The sequence below is a fragment of the Arvicanthis niloticus genome, chromosome 4 (assembly GCF_011762505.2).
Source record: "Arvicanthis niloticus isolate mArvNil1 chromosome 4, mArvNil1.pat.X, whole genome shotgun sequence".
NCBI classification, from domain to species: Eukaryota; Metazoa; Chordata; class Mammalia; order Rodentia; family Muridae; genus Arvicanthis; species Arvicanthis niloticus.
Window position 1 is genome coordinate 42,949,903 of NC_047661.1, and position 9,348 is coordinate 42,959,250.

Consider the following 9,348-nt stretch of genomic DNA (forward strand, 5'->3'; position numbering starts at 1 on the left):
TTCTTCTGTTGAAACTAGGCTTCATGAAAAGCCTCTCATATCCTCTTCATAGTGCCAAGCGTCAACTTCTTTACATGACCACTTCAGTCCTGGGTCGTCAACTGCAACTGAGTCTCCACCTTCACCAATGACTTTCCCTTGACTCTCACAGTACCAAGCCTCAGCTACATTCCATAACTCCTCTATACCTTCAAAACCAGTACCATCTTAGTGATTCTTATACATTGCCAAGTCCAGCTGAAGCATGAGGTCCAACTTTGGCTATCTCTGGAAAACAACTTCTTCGTGATCCCAGAAAAGGTTTTCCAGAAGATTTCACCTCTGTGATGCTGGTCTCTTTTTTTTTTTTTTTTTTTTCATTTTATTTTATTTACATTTAAGATGCCATCCCCTTTCCCCATTTCCCCTACCTAGAAAACCCCTGTCCCAAGCCCCCCTTTCCTTTTTGCTTTTATACAATTTTTTAAAAATGTTAATCAAAGGATTTATAAGTTTGGTAATGCTCAATCAGAAGGGTAATCCAATACCCCACCTAGATATAAAGACTATCTTTGACTGGTGGAGACCTGTGAACATCTGCCTCCATGCCCCCTCTCTCTTTCTCTCTCTCATCACCTAGCTTCTCCTCTCCTTCATCTTCTCTCCTTACTCCATCTCTTCCTCTCAGTACTCCTTCCCACTTAGCTCCTCCTACATATCACTCTTCCTGTTAAAGTAAAACTTTTCTCTCAAAATACAGTTAGAGCATACTTATTCCTAATTGTACCAGTGAGGTATAAGATAGTTCTAATACCCAGTCCATCATTTTGTTGACTAACCAGAACCTCTGTCATCTCTTCTAACTAAAACACTTACTTTTGATCCTGGCTTTTTTTTTTTTTTTTTTTTTTTTTTTTTGGCTTTATAATGAATGTCAGCTGAAAACTATCTACTCAGATCTTTTCTCTCAAAGTAAATAGCCAGGATTGGCTATGAGACTATGGGTCTTCAACCCCGTCAGAAATCCAGAATGACTGAGTTAACTGAAGTTATAGGAAGCACTAAACATAGCTTCTAAAACTTAGCCAATTTATAAAGACCTCTGAACACCTGAGAAGCCCCTATACTACCGAATGTTCGAGCATCAAATCTTCAGCCTTCTGGCCCAGAGTCATCTGACAGACCTTAGTGATGCAGGATTATTAAGGGCTGATTACTCTGTCTGGGCAGATATAATCAGTCGACTATTCTGCATGTGTGTCCTCTTCAGGACAGTAGTTAGTCTGTAGATGGAAAGAGGCAATTCTTGCCTAGTGGCTGTCACCACACAACTGGCATAACTCCAAGGATGCTCAATTTCTTCTTAGAATCCACAACAGGAAGCTGTCAGGAGCAGACAGGTCTCTAATCAGAATGGACATTTATATAAATTTTTGTATCGTCAATTCTATGGACTTCTGACGTTTTGAAAACCAACTATCCATGTAAGGTCACCTGGACTGTTGTCTGTTCACTCCTCTTGGCTATTTCTAAATAAAATATGGTTAACCTCCTAATAATTAACTCAAAGCCATAAATTTGCTATAGTCCCTTAACTCATAGGTTAACCATCCCAAATCAGTTAAAAAAGTTAAGGAAGGACTGGGTCTAGGCCTTGTATTCCTAAATGTGTTATACAAGCACATTGCCCATGAGAGTATCAATATTCATCTCACTTTTATATTAATAAGGAGCTCGTACCAATGAAAACCTTAAATTTGAAATCAAAGTAAATTTTGTACCATTTAAGAAATTATAACTTCATCTTGATAATAATTATACAGATTTCTACCAATAGGTTATGGCTGTGCAATAAGTCTTAACTAATCCTCCCTGTTCCAACAAAACCACTACTTTTCCCTAGAAAGACAGACCATTATTAACCACATTAGTCCCCAAGCCCAGGGAATAGGGGCGCTGACTCTTCTGTAACTTCTTCAGGCTGATTATGGGCGTTGAGATATTAGAAGAGGGGTGGGGGGAAGAGTAAGTTGATAATCCTCTGATGCTGTGTCTTCACTGAATCCAGATGGAATTCCAGGACATCGGAGGTTTGGGCAGGTCTGCTCTGTATACTTGATGAGTAGATACACCAAGGCTGTGTATTCTAAGATACTGCCCGAGTTAGAGCACCTGGGATCCCTGCTTCCTCTGGGTTCTTGAAGGTTGGGGGGCAGAGCTGCCACCCCAGATCTGCTCAGTGCCCTGGCCCAGACCGGAAGGATCAGTTTTCCTTTTTGATATACTATTTGGAGTTTAGACACTGAAAGTGTGGTTAGGGTATTCCATCAATCCTCCTTACAAAGGCTCATTAAGAGAAATACTGAGCATTAAATGTTCTTTTTTAATAACAAAATACAAGGAATGAATAATATTATATTAGCAAATTTTAGGATAATATCAGACATTCTATTTTGTTTGTTAAAGAATTCTCTCAATTGGTATTATATAAAGGTATATTAGTGTCTTAGTCTCATTTTATTTCTCTGATCAAATACCCTGGAAAGAACAACTTAAGGGAGAAAAGGTTTGTTCTAGGTCACAGTTCAAAGTATCTCATTCACCATCTGGAACAGAGAGTTATGACACATGCTGCTACCCAGTTCTCTATCTCTGTTTATACAGTTCAGCATTGTTGGGGGCCAACTTTTAGCAGAAAGTGGCTATCAGCTTTGCAGCCATCTTGAGCCATATACCCTGACATGAGATTTGGATTACAATAGCCTACAACAGCTGAGCACACTCCGATAATCTTGGTTTAGATACCTTGAGATTAAAGGTGCGTGAGATTAAAGGTGTGTGAGAGAGATTAAAGGTGTGTGAGATTAAAGGTGTGTGACTTAAGAGTATGACTTAGAAATATAGAGATCAGAGTTAGAGACAAGACGTAAGGGCATGATTAAAGGTGTAACTTAGAGGCGTGGCTTAGAAGTAAGACATATAAAAGGCAGAGACAGAATCAGACTGAGATCAGACGAATCAGACACATCAGACATTAGGTAGAGTCTGCCCTCACCCTCGCTCTTGCTGAACCCCGACCCGCAGACCGGAGCGGCAGCTTGTGCCGGGATACAGTGGCCGTCCAAACGTGGGTTGGCCCGGGCCTCAACATTTTGCCTGGGCTGCGACGTTTTTGGCCGCCCCAACGTGGGGCTAGTGTGGGCCCCAACACAGCATCTTCTAACGATGGGAAGTTTAAGGAAAGAATCATAATAAACTTTAAAGTAAAACTAAAGATAGCTCACAAGTCATGAGTATGTTCAGAATATTTGTCAGATAAATGGGAAACCATAATTTTGTTATAATAGTATCTTTCTGTAAAATGCCTTAAGAAGAAAAGGTTCTCTGATTCAGACCATTTAGTGAAAAGCTGTGCCAAGGAAGAACTTGCTGGTGGTGTATTGAAGCAGAGAATCCTGTTCCATCACCTTGTTCACTCAGCATATGTACTTAGGTCATGTGTCAGGCATGGTTCTGATTTCCATATACCATAAGAACTAGAGAAATCACTTTCTGATTCCCATATACCATAAGAACTAGATAATGCACTTTTTCAAGGAGCACAGTTCACCATATAAAGTGCACAGACAACTCTATCATGAGATAAGCACATGCCACCAAATGTCAGGGAAGAGAATGAAATGATGCAGTTGTCTACAAAGTAAACATTTGTGAAATGGGTCAGTGACTCAATGAATACACAAGTCCACTGATTTACCCAGTTCTAAAACAAATCTTTTTAACAATAGGTTCAATTCTAAGATGGTACCACACCACTGCTATGAGTCTCATGGTGTAACAAATGGAAGTTCTTTCTGCTTTGAAATTCCCATCAGCTACCCTTCTTCCACCAGCCACTGCACAACTGTGTTCTTTGGGCTTTTCTTCCTGTCAGGAGCCTTTGTCTCTGTTATTTTACAGTACACTTTTGTTTCCATCAAGAAATACCCTCTTTGAGATAGCATATTTAGATTTATATAATGCAAAGACATAAACATATCTATACATATATTTTTAAGTTCTGACTTTTTCTTTCACTTCCACAAAGTAATATTCACATCTGCTATTTAATCAGAAGTCCACTTGACATTTTTATCAAGTAAAAATATTTTAATGACATTTCATGAATAATAAAATAATCAGCATATCATATGCTAGTTACCATTTATAAACTTTCTAATAACTACTTTTTAGCCTTCATCTGTGAAACTTCTCTTATTCTCTGTAAATAGACCATCACCAAAATTGCACAGCCCCGCATGCTCTCTTTTTGCCCCCTTTCATCAGAAATGTCTCTTTGTCTGGATTTCCTCTCACTTTCATCAGGTCAATGTTACAGATTTCTCCCCAAAATTCTTCCATTGAAATAATACTTAAGAGTTCCCTAAGCATTAACCAATCATAGCAAAGAAATTATAATATTAACTGTGACCACATGTGCATGTATGTACATGTGCATGTATGTATGCATGTATGTGTATATGAGTATGTGTACATATAGTGTGTATGTGTGTATGTGAGGGGGGAGATGTGTGCATGTGTGTATATATAAGTATGTATTTGTGTGGTGTGTATGTGTGTAAGAGAGGATTATTTACTTATTTTTGAATGTTAAGAAAATTGAGGTTCTGGGAAATTAAACTCTGAGGTAACATAGTGATTGAAGTGATATAAAATGAGTACTAAAAGATTTGTTTAAGGTCATACTTCCCCAGCCCTTCACTAATAATCCACATTCAGAACTCCTTTACAGTAAGTATGTTCTAATAGTCTAACCTCAAGAATTTTATGATTGATTTTCCATGACCATGATTTTAAGAAATCATATAGCACTTTATTTTATGCATAGTAGTGCAATTTACATATTATATAACTATAATGAAAAGATTTGATATAGTTTTAAACACAAGAAAATGTGAATTATTTTCAGTTTATAAAATTTCTCTGCTTCAAACAACTTTTTAAAAATCAAGTTATAAACTAAGTCAGTACACCAACTGGTCTCACCAAGTAGTCATGTCCAATTCCTGGTGTGCTGATGGTCAGTGAGAAAAGAATGACAAATGACAGTCATAGACTGACTGTAGGCAAATTACCCTCTGAGAATTATTGGTCATTGTTTAAATCCATATTTCTTAACTGTATGTCATAAAATACATCTGAAAAATAAAGATTTTCTAATTAACAAATGTGATCTCTATGTTATCTGTAAGTGAATGACCAACTAAATTAGTGGACCGTTGTAAAAATAATCCAAACTGCTTGTTAGTCCTGAGAGTATAGACTTTCACATTCATCTTATTAAAAATTAATAGTTATTTCTTGGAGTGTAGCTCAGTGGCAGGATGTTTTCTAATAATGCACAATGCCTTGAGTCTTATTGTACTACCATGGAAATGAAAGGTTTATCTTTCATAGTCTAAGTTATATTTGAAAAAAAAATTATATATGAGTCTGCCTTTGTAAAATTAAGCAAGTTCTTTACACTTGGGTGTTTCTGTGAAAGGGGACAATTTTTTTTTTAATATTAAAGTATTCATTGAAGTGTGAAAATTCTTATTTATTTTCTTACTCATTTACATTTAATATCTCTATTTACATACATATTGTTCTTCATTCAGAATTCTATAGTCCTTGGCTTTAAATTTTTATGGCATTGTTTACAGACTGAAATTATATTCCAGAAGCCAAAATAAATAAAATCATTCCTCAGGACCTTTGGAAATTGTTAAAATAATTTAATGGTAATTTGTACTATGTTTCTATGATAGTAAACATAAAAATGGCAAAATAAAATGTTTACAATGGGATTCTTTTTGCTTTCTTTTCAATCCTTGTCCTTGTGTTTAAACCTCCTTAGAACCCATACATCTACATTATAACAAGAAATTATATTCAACTTGAAGGAAACTTTATGTTTTTGCCAAAGTTTTCCAAATTTCTTCTGCCCTCAGATATTGAGGTTTATCTTAATATAAATTCATGTGATGTGTTCAGATATCAGCCTCCATTCACAAATATAGCCCCACTACTGACCTCTGTAGCTCTTTGTCCAAGCAGTTATAAAAGTCTTTTTACTTCACTGAAAAGGGCCTCACAATTTTGTTAAGGATTCATAGGGAAATCAACCTTGAATTTGACTATGAGACATTACTTCTAGCACATTTTCTCCATCATGAATCTTAATTTGTGGTTTAAAAACTATAGTCTCAATGACTAGAGCAAACCCATTAGGAAATAATAAGCAATATGATACAAGCCTGGATGCTTTGATTTCTATAGAAAAAAAGTGCCAACTGACTTAAATACACAGTGTGAATAATACTATTTTCTGGTTGCTTTGTTAAAATACCCTGACAAAAGCATTATAAGGGAAAAGGAATTTTTTAAGAAAACATTTTAGTACATCATGAAAAAAACAAGTTCAACAACTAGATTCATACTTGCTTGAATCTAAAAAACAAACAAAACCCCTGAAAGTTTATTCATTAGACTGTATGTGAGTATCGTGTTTTACATGGGGAGAGAAAGATGTTGGGGCTTCTGAAAAAAATTTTAAAAAGGAAGAGTGGAGAGAAGATCAAATGATATTGAAAACCATCTCACATTATGAAAGATCTACCAAGAAACGATTTAAAAAGAAAATCTTTTGTTTCTACAGTAGCTTTAGTCTGTAGTTCTTGGAATGACTATATACCATTGGAGACATGTTAGTAACTTGAAACTTCGTTTGAGCAATGCCGTGTGCAAATACTAATAGAAAAATATAAAATAATGTGTCTCTTTCCTCACCCCCAGCAATTATGACCATATTTTGGGGAATGGTTTTGTTTGAAAAAAATATGGTTAAGCTATGAGTTTGACCTGAAGATCTGTCTCTGCTGCCTGTTTGAGTGCAACACTAGACTCTGGAATCTGCTAAAATCCTGGTAGACAGAGTAGTTGGGAGGTATGCTGAAAAGACCACTCTGGGGTTTGCAAGAATTCTTTGAGTGTGTGAAGAAGGTGTCTGTAAAGTTGTTCCACTATTTGCTGTATATCCATGTTCTCTCCCACACCAACCATCTGTCAGAGAGAGAAAGTCCCCTTTTTCAATGCAGTCACAGTGATATGGCAGATCACTGATGGGTGAGACAAAATGGATCCTGGGGTGAGTTTTAGGAAACATTGGCCTCCTTACAGCTGGGTTGAGTCCCGATACCCAGAAATGAAACGGACTCTAGTCTAGAGCTGGCATGAAGTTTTTGATACCCATCTCAGGTTCCATAGAGCTAGCTTCGGAAATCTTGCCCCCATGACAGGGATGCTTGAATTGACTTAGATCTTTGCCATCCTTTCTCACCAAGTCAGGGAGGAACCTGCAGTACGCGTTGATGAATGGGTGTGGAGGGGTGTGTCTGCAGTGTTTTCTCTTGCTCTGAGGAATACACATTGTATCTATGATCATACAGTCAGCCCCACAGAAATTGGACAGACTCCTTGGTCAGATTGTCTCTCCTATTACCAGAGGTCACTAAAGAGAAAACGTCCAGAGGAATGTCCATGCTGTCTTCATCTTCTGTGTCACTGCTGGATCCTGCAACAATGGAAAATACCAAGAGTCTTCATGAATTCCATATGTTCCAGGGTCTCCCATGGAACTACATCCACAGTATTCTATAAGGTAGAAAGCAGGGAGAAGCCCAGTGGGGTGTGTGTTCGGAGGTGGCTGCGGTAACCGTGTTCCATGGGAAAATGCAGCCAAGGTCTGGGTCTCAAAAAGAGTTTATTATTCTCACAGTTCCTGACTACAGTGCTTTGAGGCAGAGAAATCACAGCAACAGGAACTTGAGAGAACAAGTCATACTGTTCGTTTGCTGTCAGAACTAAAGAACAGTGGGTGTTTACACCACGCTCTCTTTCTCACAGTCTAAGATCCTTTGATGCAGTTAAGACAGTTATTCCACATAAATTAATATATTCAAGACAATCACTCTTTCACAGGCATGCTCAGAAGCCTGTCTCCCAGATAACTGTAGGCTTAGTCAGGCTTACAATTATCACTACCCATCACAACTCTGTACCTGTCATTTGATACCTAAAGACATGACTTTTAAGCCCTAGCCTCTACCCCTTGTTCATAATCATCTCATGTTCTTTACATAATATAAAACACAATTCAAGTTTAAATGTATACATAATTCATTAATTTCGCAACATTTTAAAATTCTAAAGTTCCTCATTTGTGAGTGCCTATCACCTCAAAAACAAGTTCTATACTTCCAATATATTACAGAGTAAACATCCTTATTCTCAAAGGGGAAATCTTGGAATCCAAAGGAATGATCAAACTAGTGCAAAACCAAAAGCCAGTAAGGAATGAAAAAAAAATCTATCATTTCATTTCCATTACCCAGAGTTCTTAAAGTAATCTTCTGGCTCCTCCCTTCAGTTTTCCTGCTTTCAGCAGTGTAGACTCTGAAGCAACCTCCACTCAAAGCCTGTAAACTACCTTTTTTGCACGCCTGTGGTCCTGTCAGCTCCAATGTTCCATTGCTCTCTCCACAGCAGTTTAGGATTCACAGCTTTGCTCCGTGGCCTCCTAGCCCCTCCACAGGACTTCCAGCCCGGCCACACATTGCCTGGCATCACCTGTTCTCCATGACCACCTCAATTCTTCATCTGTGAAGCTTTTAAAACCAAGGCCATGTAGACAACCCTGTCGAAATTTGCTACCAGTTCAAGCAAGGTATTGCTTAGCCCACCTGGATGAATTTTGTCAATGTCCTGTGCTCACTCTAAAGAAATAACTTGCTTTCCTGTTACCCCAATGCAGAGCACCCTGTTGGTCTTTAATGGCGTTAATCTCATTAACAGTTACTGTTGCTCTGTTGTCTGCTGCTCTGTTGTCTGCGTGATTTGTGCAAAACTTTAACCCTATTTATATACCTTTCATCATCAAACAGATTAGTCCATTATCTTTATGTGTAACTTCACTCAAGATATCCAGGACATGGTGGAACATTGCAGAATGAAGCCCAGATTTCATTTAAAATGTCACATAATGACCCAAGCCCAGTTCCAGACAGAATCCTCATTCTCCAGAGCCTCAGGAACTACATCTCCACATTCTACATTTCTCTCAGCAGTACTGTCTTCGAACTTTCCATTACAAGAGCCCATTAAGTTCAGCATCTCTCATTCAATGGCTTTTTCCAACCCAAAGCTTTAAAATTCTTACATTCTTTAAAAATTAAAAAAAAAAAAAAAAAAAAAAAAAACAGCCCTAAGGGCTTAAAATCTGAATATGATAGCAATACCTTCACTTCTGTCTTAGTTTCTTTTCCTTTG

General features: G+C 37.6%; 1 pseudogene; it reads right to left on the reverse strand.

Moving 5' to 3' along the window:
- Nucleotides 1–6,864: 6,864 nt before the first annotated feature.
- Nucleotides 6,865–7,601, reverse strand: LOC117707594 (homeobox protein TGIF1 pseudogene; annotated as a pseudogene).
- Nucleotides 7,602–9,348: the final 1,747 nt, after the last annotated feature.